Here is an 11,566-nt window from a genome sequence, read left to right on the forward strand (position 1 = left end):
CTAAATACAAGTCTACTACAAGTTTCTTGAAAGTGTATGCTTAACACCATAGCTGTTTCATTCATCCACTTGAGTGAAGTGAGGTTGTTAGTGACATTACGAAGCTTAGCTCATTTTCAGGTATTGAGGCTTTGGGTTGCCTTGTTGCCGTTTCGAGCACTTCTGTTCTCTTACGTCCAGTAAATTCCTCATGGCTTCCAAGCAAGTTGAGAATGCTTTTTCCTCTGTATTTAAGCATCTCTGCCTTTTATGCGTCGCGAAAGGGCAAGCATAAAATTTAAATCAATTTGCTTAAGGGAAGGTTGATGCATCATCATATGTTGATTTTTGTCCATCCCAAGCACACGAATGTAGACATAATACATGTGCTTACAGGCTAAGAAGGGTTTACTTTCCAACTCTCTCTTTTGAAAGTCAGGACATGTGTAGAAGGGCTCGGGATTGACATGCACCTCATACAAATGCTCTGACATAACATAAAATGACTTTCTCATTTGCCACCACTACTTTCTCTTCCATGAAAACTACATCCAATGCCTCAGTCAATGCAATTTCTCTTTCTGTATCTTTAGAAATACCATGTCTTCATTTTTTTCTTCGCTTGCCACTTGAAGAGGTAAGTGGTTCTGTCCCATGGGTCGTAGTATTTTTGGGGGTAGGTGGAATGCCATAATGCTTGAATACAAAACCTCCTTTTATAGGAATTGAAATCTTCTTTGTAGGAGTATTGGTGCCCTTGTCAATAGATCAAATCCTTGGTCGCAAGGGCACATGCTTAACTTGTTTATTAACATCCCATGTATGCTCCATATCATGACTGCAAAACCAGAACCATTGTGCAATAGGCTTACCTTGAAATTCCCTCTCTGACCAAAATGAAGGGCATAGTAACCCAGGTGATCTACTTTCTATCACGTTGCAGCACTTCTTTCTATTTATAATACCAAAACATTTTCGTTTGCAATGAACAGGCATTCTCCGGATGGCCCACAAACTTTTATGCATTTCCTCCTCTGAGACAATATTAGTTGGGAGATCCATTTCAATCTGCACTGCATGCATCTCATGGTCCAAGCCCACTTCTGTAGGTTGGTCATTTCTATTTTGAAAATTTATCTTGTGTGGTCGTCCTTTTTGTTTTCTATCCCTTGACTCCATTACATAGCCAGGTTTATGAGAGCTACAACCATCTAGAGTTCTTCTTTTCCTTTAAACCGTTTCTTTGTTTCTAGAAATGAAAGGCTCTCCGTACATGGGGGTGCCAAGAACTGCTTCTTGAATTGTTCGAGCTATAAATGTAGGTGAAGGGGTATTTCTTGCAACCACCCTATTAATAAGAGCTTTCATGTCGGGACCACTTCCAGAGTATCTTCCAGTTGTGAAGGCCAGTTGCCTTGAACATTGAATATATGAGTTGATCAAGTCAGTGACACATGCATCATACAAACCAATTTTCTTCTTTCCATCCTCCCCTACCAACCAACTTACATGCACGCTCTTAGAAAGATTTGTGTTGGGAATACAAGCCCTCTCCCAAGGACTCAAGGAAGCCTGCAACCCAATAAAAAACTCAGCAATTTCTCTTATATGTCTATTTTGTTCTCATACTTGGGTATTCCCACCCCAATGATATTAGTACATGTGTATATAACAAATAGAAACAAAAAAAAACATTTACATATGTAGTACTACCCCAATGGTCTATCCTATTTTTCCACCATTTGATCCATCTCTTCAATGGTATGGTACTATCTTGAGGTAGTCCTACTTGCTGCCACCAATTTTGTATAGCTGTGGCATTCTTGTCCTCTTCAATGAATTTTGAAAGGTGTCACCTCTCACATAAATTCAAGTGATGCTTCTGAAGGTTTGAAGGTACGTATTTTGTTGTGTGCTTTTGTAAGCTTTGTTCCCAGTGAAACAAACATGATCACTCTCTTCCTTTCAAAACATTGTCAGGTCCCACATTGAAAACAGTGCGGATCGCCATCCAATTTGCACCGGCTTCATCCGCCATAAAACCTACAAAGGCTGCAGGAGGGTGTCCACACTCGAGCATCACATTATTAAGGCATCTCCAAAAAAGAATTTGTGTTTCTGTATCCTCTTCCTTTGTATCACAAATAGCAATCACCATGATCCCCTTCAAGCTGCAATAAGAAATACAGTGATTAGCAACTAGAATATGTCGACGAAAATTGATAACAAGTAAGGTTTCCGAACAAACCATGGATCGTACATAGAACAAGACATTGTTGCCCAATCATCTATTCTATGTGTAAAGTCAAAGTGAACCCAAGACTTGCAAAGGTCTCCATTTCCTAAGCGTCGCATTCGATTAACCAATTCCACTCCAGAGCCGGGTCCTTTAGTAGACATCTTGAAAATGTAACTTTTTTTACCCACCTCTCCTTGCCCTGGAAATCTACTGCTATGAAAAAAAGGAAACATGCATATTTTTTTAAACTCCAAAATGTTATCAAAGCCATCTTCAACAACACATGTTTCTTTTTTTTTCTGGCATGTCACGATACTATTGAACCTGCAACCTCAACAAATGAAATTTTGTTAAACTAATAACAATGCTACAAACCATAGTTTGCAGACTTAAATAACCGAAACTAACCTCTGATTTTGAACCAATTGCATCAACTCCTCCAAAAAGTTTGTAAGCTCTTGTTCTTCCTCCACCATTGAACCATTAGTTGCCAAAGATTCAGTGATAATTTGTTTTGCTACAATCATTTGAATTTTCCTAGCACCATAGTGTCGATTCACTTGCAAAACTGAGTGAACTAGAGATCTAATTTTTTTCATTACAGCCATTGAAGTCCTTGGTTGCACATTGTGTGTGTGAGTGTCTACATGAAGCATCAATCTCTCCATGCTTGTATCCTTTGGCAAAATGTAATAAACTTTGCAATTACAAGTTGCATAACAAGTGACAACTTTACTATAATAGTGACACGTGATTGAATGTTTTTTTTCACTTGTAAGTAGCCCCTTGCTCACTGTGCTATTGAGGTAACCATGAAAAATACATTTTATTATGTTGATTGTTGCTCTCATAGTAAGGACAATTGACTCGATGACATTGTAAGTCTCCAAGGCAATGGCTAATTCTCGAAGTAGCATTAGGGAAGATATTAGTTGGATGGGGTATTGTCTAGACATGACCACATATTGTTGCTGCATCCCATCCATGTTTGAAAATGTGCCATATGTCGGCAGAAGAACGAAAGCAATAGAACCATTGTACTCTCTTGGAATCTCACTAACAAAAAAAGGGCCTTCACTCATCTGCAATAAAGCTTTCAACTTCTTTCCTCTGGGGCTATTAGCAATCCAAGGTAAAATCTCTTTCTTTATTTGTGGAAATGAATGAGGACTATCAAGTTCATCATCCAACTCTAAGTCAATAGTCGGAGTTGAGACGGGTGCACAAAAAGCATTTGTAATAAGTGGCGAAGAAGTTTGAGATGACGTCTCTGCGAAGGAATCGGATGTAATGTCTACAACAGGTCTTGAAAGTGAATGAGCTTGTTTGCTATTTTCTACAGTACGTAGTCCTTCATCTTGGTCCATGGTGAAAGTGGTATCACAATGTACTATTTTATACTGACATGAAAGAGAAGAATCGGGCAAAAAATTACTCCGCACCATTGATATCCAGTTGGCCATGAATGTCATGAAGAAAAATACAACATTAATATTTGCACCTTGAATTCATTCCAGCCTTTGTAAATTTAGCCCTAGCCTATGTGTACATGTGTGAACAGCCCTTAAGTTTGGAAGAGGGTTAGAATAAAAGGGACTAGAGGCCAAAGGCAAGACATCTTTTGATCATTCAATAATCTTGGCTTTACCATTTTCTTGGAGTTAGCTTCTTCTTAGCTTTGAAGCACTCAGCCATGGCCGTCATGTATTCTTGAATCCCCAACCATTAATACATGATGAGGATGTCTTGGTGCAATAGATTTGTTAATTCTTTATTGTAGCTTAGTTAATTCTCAATTTCAGTTAGATTTCATTCCATGGTTGATTGCTTTCATTACAATGAACCGTGATCTCTTCACTGTAAGCATCAAGTTGGAAAATAGCATACAAACCTACCAACTTCCGGTCAAGGGGTAGAAGTGATTGAAGAAAATAAGAGCTCACAAGAATCTTTCCATCCCTTAGGGGCACAACACGTTCCAGTGATTCGGAGCCGATTGAGTATTAAAGAGTAACTTCTGCCATCGTCTCTCACAAAAGCCGGTTTGAAACTCAGGAAACAATGGAGCTATGAAGGCGAAATATTATATATAATATCATGCCTATTGTTTATCAATTTCTTTGAATGTAGAAATAATAGTCCGTTACCCCCACCAAATATGGATTAAATGAGCTCTTACTCCATGGGCAAGTTCTTAGTGACGGTTGAAGTTGCGAATCAGTCCATTAATGAACCAAATCATTAAAAAAAGTCTACATATTGAAAAATCACAAGATTTAGTTAAATTATTTTTTTAAAAAAAATATATTTTCGAAAATAAATCATGTCTTTTCGAAAATCATGTCATGTTGTAGCACATATTTTTATAAGCACGTTTTATTTTGTCAGATGTCACGCGCTGTCAGTATTTACATTTTTTAGTAAATAATTTTTCGTTGTTCGAGAGAAACATTATCTCATGATGGATGTTCAATATGCACGTACCGCTTGCCATTGAAAGTTTTGTGTAACGGTTTAAACGTATCTTCTTATTTGTCCTCCTCCTCCTCCTCCTCCTCCTCCTTCTTCTTCTTCTTCCTTTTCTCTTTTGTTTCCCTCTTCTTCTCTCCCATTGCAAGTTGGAAGGCATAAAGAAGAAGTAAAAAGGAGAGCAGCCCCTACAACAAGCTCAAACAAGATCAACATTCTCCATCAAACTCACTGGGTAAGCTCCACACTCCATCCTTATGACTGAAAATCTATATTTCAAGTTTCATTTTTCCTTCATGGCTGAAAGAAATGGAAGAGCACGTAGACAATGAGAGGACAACAATGGGAGGGGAGAGAAGGAAAGGGGAGGTAGAGAAGGAGACGGTAAACTGAAAAAATGGAAGAGGAGGAGACCTTTAGGACACCCGGGGCTGTCTGCATCAATGCAGACAACTCTTGGTGGTTGGGCGCAACCCCCTTTGGAGGGAGGAGGAAGAGAGGGAGAAGGCGAGGAGAGGGAACCCTCAGTACCCACCCACTGTCTGCGTCAACGCAGACGACCTAGTGGGGGGATGGGGTACCTTATGAAATGGGGCGGGTAGTGCACAGCCGCCCCCCTCTCAGCCCCTCCTTCTTAAACCACTCCCCTCTCAGTCCCTGCTCCCTAAACTACTCCCCTCTCAGCCCCTCATCCTTAAACCACTGCTCCTCCCTAAATCGCCCCTTAAACCTCTTCTATCGCCAAGTTACCTACAATTTTTGGCTTTGGGGGCGCTGCCCTCGAACCCCCGCCAAGGGGGGCCTCATGGCTGTTGCCGGCCCCCCTTGGAAACCCCCGGCGACAGTAGTAGGGGGGGCTGATGCCCCCCCTACATCCCCCCTCCATATAGAGTGGGTGTAAACTGCGCGAGTCCAAGTCATGAAAAATTAAACCATTTTTAAATTGTATGCAAATCATCCTAAAGAAATAAGTGTGACATGATTTGATTTTTTTGGATTGGGAATTGTCAAATACTCAGCATTGTCTGCGTCAACGCAGACAGGAACAAGGGGTTGGGAGTATCCCCCCTTTGGGGGTGCGGGGGTGAAAATGCGGTCAGGAGGTTCAAATAATTAATAAAATTTAATACATTTATTAAAACCAAATAACAAATGATATTAAAGTATGTTGTCTGCGTCAAATGGTCATATTTTGGTGGAGATTAATTAATAGAACATGTGATTTAGTTGAGTTGTCTTCATTTTTAAAATGATTTGTGGTTTGTTTTAGTGCTTCTGAGCATGGCTAGAGGTCGGCGTGGTGGTGGTAGGAGAGGTCAAAGCAAAAGGGGCCATCAAAGCAAGTCATTCAATCACTCTTTTAAATTTACATAGTTTATTCTTAATGGTTAAGCAACTCTTTTAAATTTCCATATAAATATTATATTCTATTTTCAAATTATTTTTGTAGATAGTCCAATTACAAGGTTAAGATCCGGTCTATGCAATAGACTAGTAAGTATCGATCAAGAAGCATCCTCCCGTGCATTCTCTGAATCTCCAAATAACAAGGGTGGAAAACCAAGGAAAAAATGTTCTTTCATTGATGATGAAGCGCTTGAGGATAGCATGGATGAAGCAAGCAATGACATTCATGCTGATCCTATGAGCACCCACACTACCACCACGGAGTGTAGTGAAACAACACATGGGAGGTCTTTAGATTTGCAAACTGTACATGAGGAAAATGAAGAGGTGAATGAGGATGTTGCTAATGAAGAAAAGAAAGAGGTCAGTGAGCATGATAGACACCTTGGATAGAATGTCAAGTTTGGGCTTATGTCATATGTGTTGGCCTCATTTTTTGTAACGAGGTCTACTTCTCCTCCTCCTATCCCTTTGTGTAGACTTGTGCCCTATGAGGCTATAGGGCTTGCATCTAGTTCTGCTACATGGTTGATTTCATCTTTCGATAATGCTTCGCATATGGAAACAATGGGAAAATTTTTGGTTTCTTTGAGAAGGCCCACTGGTGAGCTAATGGATGTATCTCCCCAAAATTTGGAAGAGTGGGGCCCTCTTTGGAGAGAAGTTAAAACCAAAGGTTTGAAGATGAATTGACTGATGAGTGGGTTGATTTAAGAGGGCGCAAGTTTTTGGTATGGGACAGTAATCATAGGTTGAAGACATGGATGAAGAGGATAAAGGAAGGTAACTATGCATTGTCTTGCTTTCTCTTGTTTATTGTGATGATACTTCCTTCTTTGACTAATTATTTATTTTATTATTTGATGTATGTAGTTTATAATGAAGATATTTCGTGACATGTTAGAGCTCTATGTCAATTCATTCAAGTGGAGAAGAAGAAAGAAGGAGAACTATTGTTAGCATTGGATACATCAAATGCGTAAGTATACTTATCACTATTAACTTTTTCAAATGGATTAATAGATCATCAATTGTGTGTGAATATTGCCAATAGTTTTTATTTATGTGTGAATCTCAAAATATAAAGATAATTTATGTGTGAATGTCAAGATATTTTATTTATACCAATAGGTTTCATTTACGTGTGAATGCCAATAGGTTTCATTTATTAGTTATGTGAATGTGAATAGGTTTTATTTATGTGTGAATCTTAAAATTTAAAGAAAATTTTCAATGTTTTAGTGTAACAAGAGCACATGTCAAACCCAACCTAGGCCATGAAATTTTCATGTTCCAAAAGTTTGGCATCGCTGATAAACAAAGCATTTTGGAAAGGATGAGCCCTTCTCAAAGACGGTGGGCTGAAATAGAGTATGAAATTGAGGGAAAAAGTAACCATGGCAATGATCCATGGTACAAGAACCCATGTTTGCTAATATCGCTTTTGGTGTGGAAGGTAAAAATTTTGGTATAGTATTTTAGTTTTCAGCATAACAAATTGTGGTATCTTGAATTTAACCATAACTAAGAATAGTGTATTGGTTTTTCTATTTAGGATGACTATAACTCTGCCAGACTCAAAGAGGAGGCCCGGCTCAAGGAGCTTGCATTGCTAGAGGCAAATTATGAGGCAAAAAGAAAACAATTCATAAACAAAGAGCAAGATAAATTGAGGGACAAAGGATACAAGTACCTTGGAATAGCTAATCCTACGCATGGAGAGGATTTCTTTTCTGTTTTGTTTGCATTGAATTGGGATAAAAAGAACATGATGGCTATTACCAAGGACAAATTGTATGCCATTTGTAGTGCTAATATTGCTACGGAGAGGTATGTTTTCCTCATGGACTAATGTTCTCTTATTTCTTGGAATTGAACATAATTTGGTTCAACAATATTGAAGTTATGTTTTGTTCAATAACCAATATATTAGAAAAAGGGAGATTTTACTTCTCATGACTGTCACAAAGGCAAAGGACTCCACTATGTCACACTTTGCGGATGTAAGGAGATTTCGTAGCTACATGAAGCAAGAGGTGTATTGGTTTCATATGATTGGAGAATGCTCCTTATTGATCAGGAGCTTACAAGTTGATGGCACTGAGATTCCAGGAGGCTTTGATGTTTTTTTAAAAGGCCAAAGACGTTTACATATTTTAAAGGCATTTGTAAATATTTTTGGTGAAATGAAGAATGTTAGAGACTCTGAGAAGGTTCCAGAGCTCACACAATCAAGCAAGAGGATGGTATACATGTATTTCTAGTATAAAGAAACCATATTTTCTAAATACCATATGTACAAATGTATTCTAGCTTAAGAGTGCTATTTTTGTTTGTTCTTATGTTTTTGGAAAAGATGGTTGTGTAGTCTACAGGAAAGTGGAGTGCTAGAAAGCCTCCCTCCTCTAGTGGAGGAGTGGATGGACTTGGGATGTGAAAATTGTATGTTCTCAAAAGCACTGCTTGAGAGGGGTCTGTTGGAATGGAAAATGTGTATTTGTCCATGGTGGATAGACTATCCATTGGATGACATTCCACGGCAAGAGATTGAATTAAGAGAGAGTAAGTACTTTGAGAGCCAAACATAGTAAATATGTGGTAACTCTTGCTCTTAGCTATTTGTTTTAGTAATACTTGCCTTATATGTAGGATTTCTGGAACAAAATAGAGTAATTTCTATGCACAAAGAAGAGGATGAATGAAATGGTACTTTCTAAAAATGCATTTGTTTAACATGAAACTTATCATAACTTTTTAGACTTTTGTGTTTTCTTAACTTTGTTATTTTTGCAAATTAGAAATGTCCAATACAATAGACATGGTCCCTCATGTTGTGGGGATAAAGGTGACTTGTGTTGGTAGCATGACAAAGGGTATATTGGATGGAATGCAAATTTTTAGTTTGATCCAAGTAGCCTTGTTTCTAATTTGCATGAATATGATATTATATTGTGTTGACTTCACACTACTTAGGTGCCATTAGTGATGCAACTGTTGATACTACAATGAAGAAAAAGTCCATGGGAAAACGAAAGAATATCCCCACGATAGATGATGTGTTGAAGCATAGCAAGGGTAAGCCAATTTGCATGAATGATAGAGTTTATGATTTTCATTTGACGAGTCAATTTATTAAAGTATTATTTTGTTGTCTTTATATTGCCTAGGTAATATAAGTGAATCAAATGAGGTTGGTACAACAAAGCGAAGGTCTAAACACAAAGAGAAAGTTGTTTCATTGGATGAAGAATTAGAAGGTGAATCAAGTATCATTTTTTGGATTATTGGAGTCATGTTAAAAGTACATTTTTATATTTTTTTGAAGATAATATAAAATCTAAACATTAAACACTAAATAATTTACTTTCCTTCCTATTTTTCTTTACAACTTTAGGCAAAAAAGATGGTTTTGACATGCATAGCATTTGGAAAGAAAAGGAAAAAAGTAAGGGTCACTTTGAGGGATCTTTGCAACATACTACACCTTCTCGGGCTACGTCGTTCATGACTCAGTCATCAGAGCCTATACAAGAGTCTTGTAGACGTCCCGCTATACGCAAGACAGGTATGTAGATTTCTAGCTTTACATTCTGAGTCTTAACAGTTAGCCAACATCAACATTTGTAAGTAAACTTTATTTTGAGGATAGGATTTCAATACCAAACTATCGTAGATGCTCTGTTGGTAGACGTGACATCGATCGACGATTTTGCATTGGATGGGTATATTTTATCACCATTCTCTATATACACATCTATTGGAATGGTTACTTATGCTTTGTTATTGTGTTTTCAATTTTAGCATTAAGCGCTTCATGGAGGGAAATACCATCAACTCTTACCAATGTAATGGTATCCCATAATATGAGGTTGCTAAGTTGTTGTTTGCAGATTTTCCTACATCTTTGCTTGTTGTTGGCCTTGAGGCAGAAGGTATATGTGCTTGCATTAGTTTAGTTTATAAACTCATGTGATATTGCTTGGTCTTATACATCTTTACATTTGAAAGGGATTCCCGAATGGAATACATTTTCTAGAGCACTTGTCAAAGGTGTCATGGACCTAGCCTATAGATTCTTGGCAGATGAGGGGTTCTTGGTGACTTTGGGACTTGCACAACACTTTGGAAAAGTGCTTATTTAGAGGAGCTCATGCCATTGGATTGAAGCTCCATCACACATGGACTCTCGTGTGTGAGGGTGGATATAGACACCCTGATACTCGAGAGGAGGTAAGTGTGTTGAAGACAAACTTGTAAATTTTTAAAATAAAAGTTTAAGTAGCTAACAAGATGATTCTGCATTGCTAGGTCATGGACCTTATTATTGGCTTGTTTTATCGAGGGATGCATGTCCCTTCATATGATAGAGAGGTTGGCGAGAGGGTTAGCCCATACAGGTTTCCTGCCTCTTGTAGCTTCCTCTTCGAGACAGACCTCCAGGGCACATCATTTGAGCACACTTATGTGGATGGTGTAGAGGTTTGAGGGGGTGTAGAAAGATCACTAGTTTTTTATAGGTGCGTTATACACTCTTAGACTGGTTTATACTTTGCATTGAGATATGTCATGCTTTTGTTATGGATGTTACTAAATGGTTTCTTTTGTAGGTGGCTCCTTGCTACGTTCACAGAGGATCTCGACTATATGCTGGATAATTTTTCAGGTTGTGGCAGCCTTGGTAGAGCATGCACAGAGATGCATCGTTTTTGCATGTGCCTTGAGGGTGATTTTAGCCTCTACAACCAGTGCTTGGTTGATGTGGCATGCGGACCGCCATCTGTTCATCCTGGTGATGATGATGATTTCACATGATTTATAGTTGCATTATTTTTAATATGATGCCTTGTATTGGTAGTGCATGCCATGGGCCTTGATTATGCTCGGGAATTATGTATGACTCTATGGATTTTGGATCTCACTTAAATTGGGATTACTTCATAAACTTATAAAATTATGCTAAAACTTCATGCTTTAGAAGTAGTAGCATACATATTTTTTGTTAGAGATCAAAGCATTCAATAGTTTGCGATTAGTTTGCAATTCAACATCCTAATATAATTGATCTAATTAGTTTGCAATTGCAAAATAATTAAATTCAAAGCAATAACATAATCAAACAAAAAGCTCCATAAAATAACCAAAAAAATCCAAGTGATGACCAAAAAGCTTCAAGAAGCACTTAAAAAGCTCCAAATGAAGAGCTTGCTAAATAATAGCACTCGAACTTGACTAGGCCAACCAAAGCTCTCATCGACGACTAATGCAACTCTTAATCCTTATGGGAGACACCTATAAGCACTTATAGGAAAGTGCAAAATCCTTGTAACTATTGAAACAGAAAGCTTCCCTATCCTATTTCATGTTCCTTCAAACAGTGCAAATTGTGAAAAGGAAACCCTCCTAGGAAGACCCTTCAAAATGGCGACGAAGTGTGAGGCCGATTATGTAGCACCACAAAGGATACACTTGACA

This window comes from Lygodium microphyllum, chromosome 11 (assembly GCF_053477565.2).
Source record: "Lygodium microphyllum isolate KBCC chromosome 11, Lygodium_microphyllum_v1.1.10, whole genome shotgun sequence".
NCBI lineage: Eukaryota > Viridiplantae > Streptophyta > Polypodiopsida > Schizaeales > Lygodiaceae > Lygodium > Lygodium microphyllum.